Here is an 11,273-nt window from a genome sequence, read left to right as displayed (position 1 = left end):
GGAAGTGCTGGAAGTACTCAGCAGATCTGTGAGCATCTATGGAGAGAGAAAGAAAGTTAATGTTTCAAGCCAAATAACTCTTCTTGACTATTGTAGGCATTGCCAACTGAAGCAATGTTTTGAACAAGGAGTAGTGTCATTTTGCATTTAGTAATAACCACTGAACCACATTTACTTCACAGCAATTCCTTGAAATCTAAACAGTCTGGCATTTTTGCCTGTAAATTACTCCACACACTTCAATGGGTTACGGTCAGTGTATATGATTATCTCAGTCATAATAGTGGTAACATAAACATTGAAATGTTGAAACGTTAATACCAAGCTCAAAGTCTCCTTCTCAACTGTCAACTATTTCTGCTGATGAACGATCAATCTTCTGGAGAAATAGCCAGTAGGTCTTTCTATCTTCTCATCGTCTTCTTTCAAGTGCACAGCACATCACTTGCATCAATAGCCACCTTCAATAGCTTTGCATAATTAGGTGTGGTGAATAGTGTGCCAGTGGTTAATACAGTTTTCAGGCTGTCAAATGCCTTCTGACAGTCCGCTGTCCACTGAAACCTTTTGCATTTCTTTGAAAATTCAGTGAGTGGAGTAGCCACACCGCTAAAATTCAGTACAAATTTTCAATAAAATCCATGAAATCGTAGTACTGCTCTTTTCGTCAATGGTATGGAAAACTCCTCAATTCATTTTGTTTTTGTAATCAGTGGCCCAGGATGGTGACTTGAGCTTTGTAAAATTGACGTTTAGCCAGGTTTATCACCCAAGCCTGCCTTCTGAAGTTGATTAAACAAGTCGAATAAATGTGGCAAATGTTCCTTCCATTTGTGACAAAAATTCAGCAGACCATCAATGCATATGATACAATTTTGTAGTGTGGCAATGGCCTTATTGGTTAGTCTCTGAAATGTGGCTGGTGCATTTCTCATACCTCATGGCATGACTTTAACCTCTACAGTCCATTTGGCATTACTAAAGTCAAAATTGCCTTTACTCTTTCAGATAGAGATATCTGCTGGTATTCTGTGAGCAAGTCCAACTTAGAATAATACGTTCCTTGTCCTAGCTTTTCAACACAGTCTTTCAGACATCGAATTGGATATATATCAGCCTTTGTAACTGGATTGACTTTGTGGAGGTCCACACATAACCATTGGGTACCATCTGGCTTTGGCACCATTACGACGGGTGAGCTCCAGTCATTGTGACTCACTTCAGTTATGTCATCTTGGTGCATGCATTCAATCTCCTTTTGAACCTATGCCATCTTTGGAGGGTTATGCCGATAAGGATGTTGTTTAATCAGAACAGCATTTCCTATATCTACATCATGCATGATTAGGTTCATCCCTCACAGCTTATTTCCACATAAGTCCCCATGGAATTGTAACAACTCTTCCAGGTCGTTTCAATTTTCCTCTGGAAAGTAACTCAACAATTTAACCCAATTTTTGACAACTTCCTCATTGTCCAATTTATTTTGAGGAACTTGGTTCTTCCCTCTGTGTTGTGACCAATAATACAGTCTCCTTTGACTTTCCTTCCTTGCCAAAATACCTATTCAACATATTCACACTACCTACCGTGTGAGATTTCATTCTGTATGGAGTTTTTATCAAATAGGTCAACTGACTTAATTTCCCCTTGACTTGATAAGGTCCACTAAACCTTGCTTTCAAAGGTTCACCTATCATTGGAGGTACCATGAACACCTTATCACAAACATCTGGATAGTCTTGACTATAAGCCTTCAACATGGTCTTTAATGTCTGATGCCATCTTTCTAGTGCTCCCAATGACTCTGGATGGTACACAGTAGATTTAAATTATTTTATTCCTAAACGTTCCATAGCTTCCTTGATTAATTTTGATGTAAAGTTCAACCCTTGATCTGATTGTATCTCTGTGGGTAGTCCGTATGTAGTGAAAACTCGTGGGAAAGTGAGTACTGCAGGTGCTGGAGTTCAGAGTCGAGAGTTTGTTGCTCGAAAATCACAGCAGGTCAGGCAGCATCCGACTAACAAAAGAATTAATGTTTTGGGTAATAAAAATCCTGATGAAGGGCCTCGTCCTGCTCGTCCTACGCTTTTCCAGCACCACACTCTCGATTTTAAACTTGTGAGTCGGGCGGAAGGGAAAGGGATAGCAATAGGAAGTATTATGATAAATAAAAAGGGAAGCAGCAATTTAGGATGCATGCAGGAGGGTTTACGTTCAAGGCTGACTATGAAAGAAGCAAATAGGAAGGATAATTCAGGAGATATTAGAGATGTTGTGAATCATGGTGATAAGGAAGCTAGCATAAAAACACTTGACCTCAATGGTCAGACCATTCCTAACAAGGTTATTGATTTAGTAGCCATTACAGAGACATGTTTACACAATGGTCACGAATGGGAGTTGAATATCCAAAGGTACAAGACTATTCAGAAGGACAGACAATAATGTAAGAGATGTGGAGTAGTTCTGATATTCAAGGACGACATTTAAGCGGTGCTGGGAAATGATGTAGGGTCGATGGAAAATTAGGTTGATTCCAATTGAGTGGAAATTAGAAATGCTATGAAGAAAAAGTCACTGACCGGCACAGTCGAAAGGCCACCAAATAATAACATCACATTGCGTCAGGCAATAAACAAAGGAATAACTAATGCCTATAAAAATGGTATGGCCATTATCATGGCAGATTTTAATGCAGATTCGTCGAACCTGCACGATCAGTGTTGCCTTGAGGAGGAGGTCTTTTAGTGTATCTGTGATAGTTTTCTTGAACAGTCCGTAATGGAAATAGAATAGAATGGGGGGGGGGGGGGGGGGGTCTGGACCTGGATAAAGCAGACTGGAGACAAATATATTGCGGTGGGACAGTTGTCGAGCAGTGGAGGACTTCCAAAGAAATTTTTCAAAGTGCTCAGCAAAAGCATATTCCAGTGAAAAGGAAGGACTCTAAGAAGAGGGGTAATTTGCCATGGTCGTGTGAGAAAATAACGCAGGCTATCATATTGAAAGAGAAGGCATACAAAGTAGCCAAAAGGAGCATGAAACTAGAAGTTAGGAAAACGTTAAAGGTCAACAGAGATCCACAAAAGGAGTTGTAAAAAAAAAGTAAGATCGAGAATGAGAAAAAAACTAGCACAGAATATAAAGACGGATTGTAAAATTATCAATGAAAACATAAAACGAAAAAGAGTGGTTCAAGTAAATGTTGACCCTTTAGAGGATGAGAAGGGGCATTTAGTTATGGAACATGATGACATTGCACAGGTATTTTGTATTGGTCTTCACAGCAGAGGACACGAAAAACATGCCAGTAAGTGAAAAAGAGATGAAGGTCGGTGAGGACCTGGAAACTATCATTATTATGGAAGAGCTAGTGTTGGGAAAGCTACTGGAGCTAAGGATAGATACGTCTCCTGGCCCTGATGGAATGCATCTCAGGGTACTAGAAGACATGGTGGGAGAAATAGCAGGTGCGCTGGTGGTAATCTTACAAACTTCCCTGGACTCTAGGGAAGACCCAGCAGATTGGAAAACAACAAATGTGATGCCACTGTTTAAAAAGGGAGGTAGACAAAATGTAGGGAATTATAGACCAGTTAGCTTAACTTCTGTAGTGGGGAAGATGCTTGAGTCTATTATCAAGGAAGAAACAGCAATGCATCTTGAAAGAAATTGTCCCACTGGTCAGAAGCAGCATGGTTTCATGAAGGGCAGGTCATGCTTGACAAATCTTCTCAAATTCTATGAAGACATTTCGAGCAAGTTGAACAATGGGGACACAGTGGATGTGGTGTACTTAGAATTCCAAAAGACCTTCGACAAGGTGCCGCACGTGAGGCTGCTGCATAAGAGAATGATGCATGGTATTAGGGGTAGAATATTAGCATGGGTAGTGGATTGATTGACAATAAGAAAGCAATGGGTGGGGATAAATGAGTGCAAATCTAGTTGGCAATCGGTGAATCAGGGATTGGTGTTGGGATTAAATTTATTTACAAATTATATCGATGATTTATAGTTGGAGACCCCAATGAAAGGTGTCAAAGTTTGCAAATGACACTCAGGTGAATGGCAGAGGAAGGTTTGCAGAGGACTGTGAAAATTTGCACAGGAACATAGATTGAGTGACTGGGCAAAGGTCGGGTAGATGGTGTACAATGTTAATATGTTTGAACACATATATTTTAGTCGGAGTAACAGTAAAAACGATTATTAGTTGAATGTCAAAAAGTTGAAACATGCTGCTATGCAGAGGGATCTGGGTGCCGTTGTGCAGGAATCACAGAAGGTTCGTCTCCAGGTGCAACAAGCATTTAGGCAGGCTAATTAAATTTCGTCCTTCATTGCTAAAGGGATTGAGTTTAAAAGCAGAGACGTAATGTTGCAGCTATACAAGGTGTTGGTGAGACCACATCTGGGGTACTGTGTGCAGTTTTGGTCTCCTTACTTCAAAACAAAGGATGTACTGGCACTGGAGAAGCTTCACCAGATTGATTCCAGAGTTGATGGGATTGGCTTATGAGGAGAGACGAAGTAGACTGGGATTATATTCATTGGAATTCAGAAGAATGAAGGGGGTTCTCATAGAAACATATAAAATCATAAAAGGACTCAAAAAAAAGAAGTAGGATGTTTCCACTGGGGAGTGAAGCAAGGACAAGAGCGCATAGCCTCGACATTAGAGGGAGTAGATTTAGGAGGGTTGTTTATCTATGGAATTACTTGACCAAGGATGTAATTGAAGCTGCTTCTGTAAACGCTTTTAAAGCTGAGGTCGATCCATTTTTGAAAAGTAAAGGAATTAAGGGATAGGGTGAGTGCGTGGGTAAATGGAGATGAGTCCACAAAAAGATTATCCATGATCTGACTGAGTGGCACAATAGGGTCGAAGGACCAGATGGCTTATTCCTGCTCCTAGTTCTTATGATCTTATGTGGCAGGACTTCTGAGTTTAGAACAAGCGTTGGTTGTACGACCTCTCAGATATGTCTGCCTCTCACTTGCTGCCAATGCTCTTTGGCATATGAACAAATTTAGGCGCTAACTGCCCTGTGAGTGTTCTAAGGCTCCACTATAAAAATGTTGCAGTAATTGATTTTTAAAAGCAAAACACATAATTCCATCTTAAAATGAATCGTATTCAGGTAGTTTAAATCTGTAGTCATGACAGCATGGGTCTTCCTCTTCTTGAGAATATACTACCTGCGACTTCAAAGCCATAACCTGGTTTACCAGGTAAATAAACTCAATTCCTCTTGATGCATTGATACTGGTTAACCAACAGATAAAGGAAAACGAACGTGCGGGTGAACATACAAAGAAGAATTTTTTCCATTCGAATCAACTCAGTTGAAGAATTTCCAGAGTAGATTGTACAGCAAACCTGTCATTTTAATTCATATTCTTTTCATATATTTGCATGGGATAGTATTGTGGGACATAGGACAAAGAGAACAAAGAAAATTTACAGCTCCCGAATACGTCCTTCAGCCCTCCAAGTCTGAGCCTATCGAAATGTACTGTCTAAACCTGTCGGTCAATTCCTAAGCATCTGTATCCTTCTGCTCCCCACCTAATCATGCATCTGTCCAGACGCATTTTACAGAATCTACCATGCCTGCCTGTACCAGCTCTGCTGGCAACACGTTCCAGATGCCCACCACCTTCCGTGTGAAGTACTTGCCACGTGTATCTCCCTGAAACTTTCCACTTCTCACCTTGAAAGCGTGACCTCTCGTTATGGAATCCTTCACCCTGGGAAAAAGCTTGTCTCTATTCACTCTGACTATACCCTTCATGATTCTGTAAACCTCAATCAGGTTCCCCCTCAATCTCTTTTTTTCTAATTAAAATAAACCAAATCTACTCAACCTCTCTCCATAGCTAGAACCTTCCATACCAGATAACAGCCTTGTAAACCTTCTCTGCATCCTCTCCAATGCGTTCTCATCCTTTTGGTAATATGGCGACCAGAAATGTACACAGTATTCCAAATGCGGCCGAACAAACATCCTGTACAATTTTAATGGCATGGAAAGGCCACTATAAATGCCAGAGGAAACACCACAGAAGCGCTTCACAGGAGGCTCCCAAGCACTGAGGATGTCACCTCGACAGGGGACGAAATGTTTGCAACAAAAATTCCAGCTCGGCGAACAGAACCACAGCAATTTTAACATGACTTGCCAGCTCTTACACTCAACACCCCGTCCAATGAAGGCAAGCATACTATATGCGTTCTTGACCACTCTATCGACCTGTGCAGCAACCTTCAGAGTACAATGGACCTGCACTCCCAGATCTCTCTGCCCATCAATTTTTTTCCAAGGCTCTTCCTTTCATTGTATAATTCGCTCTAGAATTGGTATTGCCTAAAAGCATCACCTCACATTTGTCGGGATTGATATCCATCTGCCACTTTTCTGCCCAACACTCCAGTCTATCGATATCCTTCTTTAATCTTTGACAGTCCCTTTTCTTTCTGCAACTCCACCAACAGTGCCCTCTTCTGGATCGTTTATGAAAATTACAAACAACAGTGGCCCCAACACTGACCCCTGCAGAACACCACTGGTCAGCTTCCTCCATTTCGAGAAATTCCCTTCAACTACTACTCTCTGTCTCCTGTTGCTCAACCAGTTCTTTATCAACCGAGCTAGAACACACTGCACACGATGTGGCCACTTTCTCCATTAGTTTACCATGGGGAACCTTATAAAACGCCTTACTAAAGTCCATGTATACAACAACAACAGCCCTGCTTTCATCTATCAACTTGGTCACTTCCTCGAAGAACTATACTAAGTTGGTAAGGCACGATCTCCCCCGCACAAAACCATGTTGCCTATCACTGATAAGCCCTTTTTTTTCCCAAAAGAATTAGATCCTATCCCTCAGTACACCCTCTCCAGCAACTTTCCCGCCACTGACGGCAGGCCCACGTGTTCATCCTTGAACTCTCATTTGCAACGCATGTTATCAAAAAAATTGCAAATTGAAGACGATGCCTGGTCTTGCATTTATTAAAATTCAAGGGATAGAAAAACTAGTTGGGATACATCTTAAAATGAACTTCGTTACATTCTCATTTTCTTAATTGTCAACATTAATAATAAAGTCGTTGTTTCTTTTAGTAATGTAATTTCTCGTACAAAGCCAGAGTATTGCTGAAACAAGACCAATTTTGACTAATTTTTTCACATTGCTCTCAACAGATCAATTCATAAGAAATAATAAAGTAAAGGAGAGAACAACATTTTTGCGGTATAAGAGGAGGGTCCTGATTGGTTCGTAAGTGGACTCTTATTGATAGAGGCGTTTCAGTTGAAAGTGATGATGTTTGAAAGTCACTGGTGTACACTGAAAGCTGCATATATTAATAAACAAAGCTTTGCTTTCTGCAGAGAGGAAGACCGTACATAAAATTGTGCCTGTTTTAATACAATAATAAAGGATAAAGCGATTATCTGGTTCAGATCCCAAGGGATTGCCCTTGATCAATCAATATCATCTTGTGTGACTTAAGAGGCAAACAAAGCTTTATCCTTAATTCTGGTCATCGTCAACTCAGTGCATTGTCCGTGATAACACATCTACTAACAGAGTCCACCTGTCAAACTGGCAGAAATCCCAACTCATAAGCAAGAAGGTTCGTTTCACTTGATCTTAACATTTACTCCAAATTACACTGATGAATGAAAGATTAAAAGTTTTGACAAAATGAACTTTCTTTTTCACAGTACTTCGTTCAAGCTACCTTATACGATTGCATGATTAGAGTCACGGGACGCGTAATTGTGTTCTTTATTTCCTCTCTGAATTTGCGCTGGGTAAATGCATAAATAAACGTGTTTATGCAGCAACTCGTGGACTTAAGAATATATCCAGATTGTTCGACAATAGTAAACGGATTGTTGTAATTTGACTCTAAAATCGTTACATCTGCAAATTGTATCCAAAGGTAAGATACCAGTGTCAGACTCCACAAAAGCAAAAAGCTGCCAGAAACAGCAAACAATAAAATAATTGATTTTCTTCGGTTCTCTATCACCGGATCGTTGTAATTCTGACCTTTGCTCTTTCCAAAGACACCGCTTCTTATTCTATTTGCCTGTAGAATATTCCTGATGGTCAATACATTAAACAGGAAAATTAAAACAAATGGTAAGGCAGGTGTTAGAATAGTTTCAATCCACAGAAATGCAACCCATATCGGTAAGGTGTAAAAGCTTGCTTTTGCAGTACAGGACCATGAGATGTCATCAATTATTTCACGGGCTTCGTATGTAAAATAAATGGGAGCGCTCTGCAAAGTGCTCAGACAACACACCACGACTATCACTGTTGTTGCAGATTTAGTCGTGCAGTAATTTCTTTGTAGCTTCTGACAACAAACAGCAACAAACCTATCAATGGTGAATGCGACAGTCAACCACACAGAACAATCGACACAAACAAAGCCCAGGACGAGGTTCAGACGGCAAACTGAAGTGTAGTTTAGGAATGAATACGGAAAATACGAATCTTTAATCTCGTAGAGCAATACGTCAAATACCAGCACAGACAAATCTGCCACCGCCATGGCCACCAGGTATGTAGTGATGCATTTGGAGAGCTCACAGCGTCCGTGGGAGAGAATTACAATTGCCACCAGATTTGCTGCGAATTGAAAAAAAATATGCTTTCACTGCCTATAGTTTGAGGATGATCAGTTCATTTACAATTTTCTGTTCAAAATATCGTGCACTGTTTATGTTGTTACCCGCCAGCTATGGAGAATTGGAAAGTGAGTCACATCATGACGTTTTATTCCCAATCAATATTATCACCCATCACGGCTGCATGGAATAAATTTGCTGCACTCTGAAATAAAGGGTCGACTCGTCATCCCAGTCTCTAGTAAGTTGGGCCGTTCAATTTTCAACTGCATTAGGTGGATTGGCTGATGTGTGAAAATGAGTTTCTATTCCAAGGCTGTGCTGTCACAAAACTTTGTATTTTCTTTTGATTCATATACTTGACAGGAAATTAGATTAAATATTTCAAAGGGGCTTGTCTGATGTAAGTACTGTCTACTCTTTGCACACACAGTCAAGCAAAATCTTTAAGCTGCTAAATTTGAAGGGTTTTCTCATAAACGAAGGAAATCGAAAGATTATTTTAATAAAGTTGTAGAATGGGTAGGAAAACAGAACTTCCATACAGGTGTGTGTGACACAGTGCATTTTAGCAGAAAAAATAAAATTGTAATGCGCCTTTTAGCAATTAAATGTCGAAACAGTGTGTAGAACAAGTGGACATAGGCGAATGGATGCAGAGTTCATCAAAGAAGCTACACGCTAAGAAGGCTAACAAAACTCGCAAGAAATCCCAAGGTTTCATCTCTATAATGTATGTCTGTAGATTCAAACTTTAAATCAACGTTTTATATCAAAGTAACATGATATTTTATAAAACCAATCTTAGAATACTGCGAACAGCAGTTGTCTCATTAATATTGTAAAATAAAAGAGGCATTGCACAAATTAATGTTATTTGGAGAGCGAAACTGATTGAACAGACTGTATCCATTAATATGTATTTATAGGCTTCTTTCCCACTGGAAATCCAAATCGAAGAGAGAAGTGGTGGAGACAGTTCAAGAGATCATAAAATCACTACTCAGGTGCACATACATAACGTGTATCCAATTGCAGTTGTCAAAAATGGAAAAACAATACACCACTTCTTCGTGAATTCAAAGGAAATGTTATTAAACATAGCATATTCAAAATGTGGAGTTGATTTCCATAAGCATACGCTGAAGAAAATGTTAAGAATGCATCCAATCGAATCTAGCTGACTTCATGAATAAGAAAGAAATGTATGATTCCAACACAATAACCTGCTTTTTATGACGGAAATCGTTTTATTATTTTGTAAAAAGGTTGGCAAAATACAATGTTGGTGCACAGTAAAACGGATTTTTTTAGTTAATCAACATTCATAAATTTTGTCCATAAACTTATTTGATTTGTCTTTCTTCACAGACACTGGATGAATTCGTGAATGGTTCTAGTATCTTCGAATTCTACATCAAAATCCTAATCATCGCAGTGTTTGCTTCTAAAAAATACAAACGCAATCTACAAATGAAACTAAGGGATTGTATTTTTTTTAAGGAAGGAGAAACTGTGTTTCCAGGCAAATCATTCTATCCAGAATTTTCAACATACAGGGTGTTCTTCCTGTTTGATTTATGATGGTAATTAACATCCACCGCATCCAGGCAAACAGAACATATCATCGAGGAAGGAAAAGTACACCAGTTCAACAGAGTTGACCATAAATTTTAAATTCTGGATTAATAGTGCTGGAAGAGCACAGCGGTTCAGGCAGCATCCGAGGAGCAGCAAAAGCCCTTCATCAGGAATACAGGCAGAGAACCTGAAGGGTGGAGGGATAAGTGAGAGGAGGGTGGGGGTGGGGAGAAAGTAACACAGAGTACAAGAAGTGAGTGAGGGAGGGGATGAAGGTGATAGGTCGGAGGTGAGGGTGGAGTGGACAGGTGGAAAAGAAAATAAGCAGGTACGACAAGTCATGGGGACAGTCATGGGGACATAAATTTTAAATGATTATAAAATGCTTACCAGGAATACCAACTACTGCAAGAATAGGGTAGTAAACATTTTCCAACAGTATGATTGCCGGTTGAGCCATGTTCATATAGTGATGTTCATGTAGTTTGCGTTCTCAAACCAAAATGTATTGTTATCAAACTAAGCTTGCCTTTATACTTCACCTCACCTGACGACACGAGTATTACATAATGATTGACATCAGTGTCAGTGTTTTGAACAAACACATTACCCCAAGGCGTATTTCCATCTACTGCTGAAGGAGTATGATTACATCAGATGGTTCCTCGTTTAAAGAGTCAAAATCATTTAAAAGAGTCAAAAAGAGTCCATTTACGTGATCAACCGTCTGAAATACATTTTAATCCCTACACTCAAAAAAAAAGACAAGGCTCTTGATTCTAAAAGTATTAAGTCGTAGATTAATAATGCTTAAATAATTTAATAGATGTGCATGTTTCAGTGGTCCAGAGTCACCAAATTCTGAATATGTTTTACACAATAATACATACTTAATAAGCTACCTGATTCATGCATTCAAAGAATCTTCACAAACTATACAGAGACCTATTATGATATGCAATCAGTCATCTGATGCAATAAGAGAAAACTGCAAGTTTAGGTTAGAGAAAAGGATTGGTTTAATATTCA

General features: G+C 39.5%; 1 long non-coding RNA gene across 1 annotated transcript; it reads right to left on the bottom strand.

Annotated features, from left to right (window-relative positions):
- Positions 1–7,012: 7,012 nt before the first annotated feature.
- Positions 7,013–10,701, bottom strand: LOC148140684 (uncharacterized). The gene is made up of 2 exons (XR_015752954.1): positions 10,635–10,701; positions 7,013–8,664 (listed from the first exon to the last, which is right to left on the bottom strand). It is a non-coding gene; the product is annotated as an uncharacterized LOC148140684 (long non-coding RNA).
- Positions 10,702–11,273: the final 572 nt, after the last annotated feature.

This window comes from Chiloscyllium plagiosum, unplaced genomic scaffold (genome assembly GCF_037043375.1).
Source record: "Chiloscyllium plagiosum isolate Xiang-an unplaced genomic scaffold, Cpla_swu_hap1 HiC_scaffold_35, whole genome shotgun sequence".
In the NCBI taxonomy this organism is placed as follows: domain Eukaryota; kingdom Metazoa; phylum Chordata; class Chondrichthyes; order Orectolobiformes; family Hemiscylliidae; genus Chiloscyllium; species Chiloscyllium plagiosum.
This window is presented reverse-complemented; position numbering and strand designations above follow the sequence as displayed.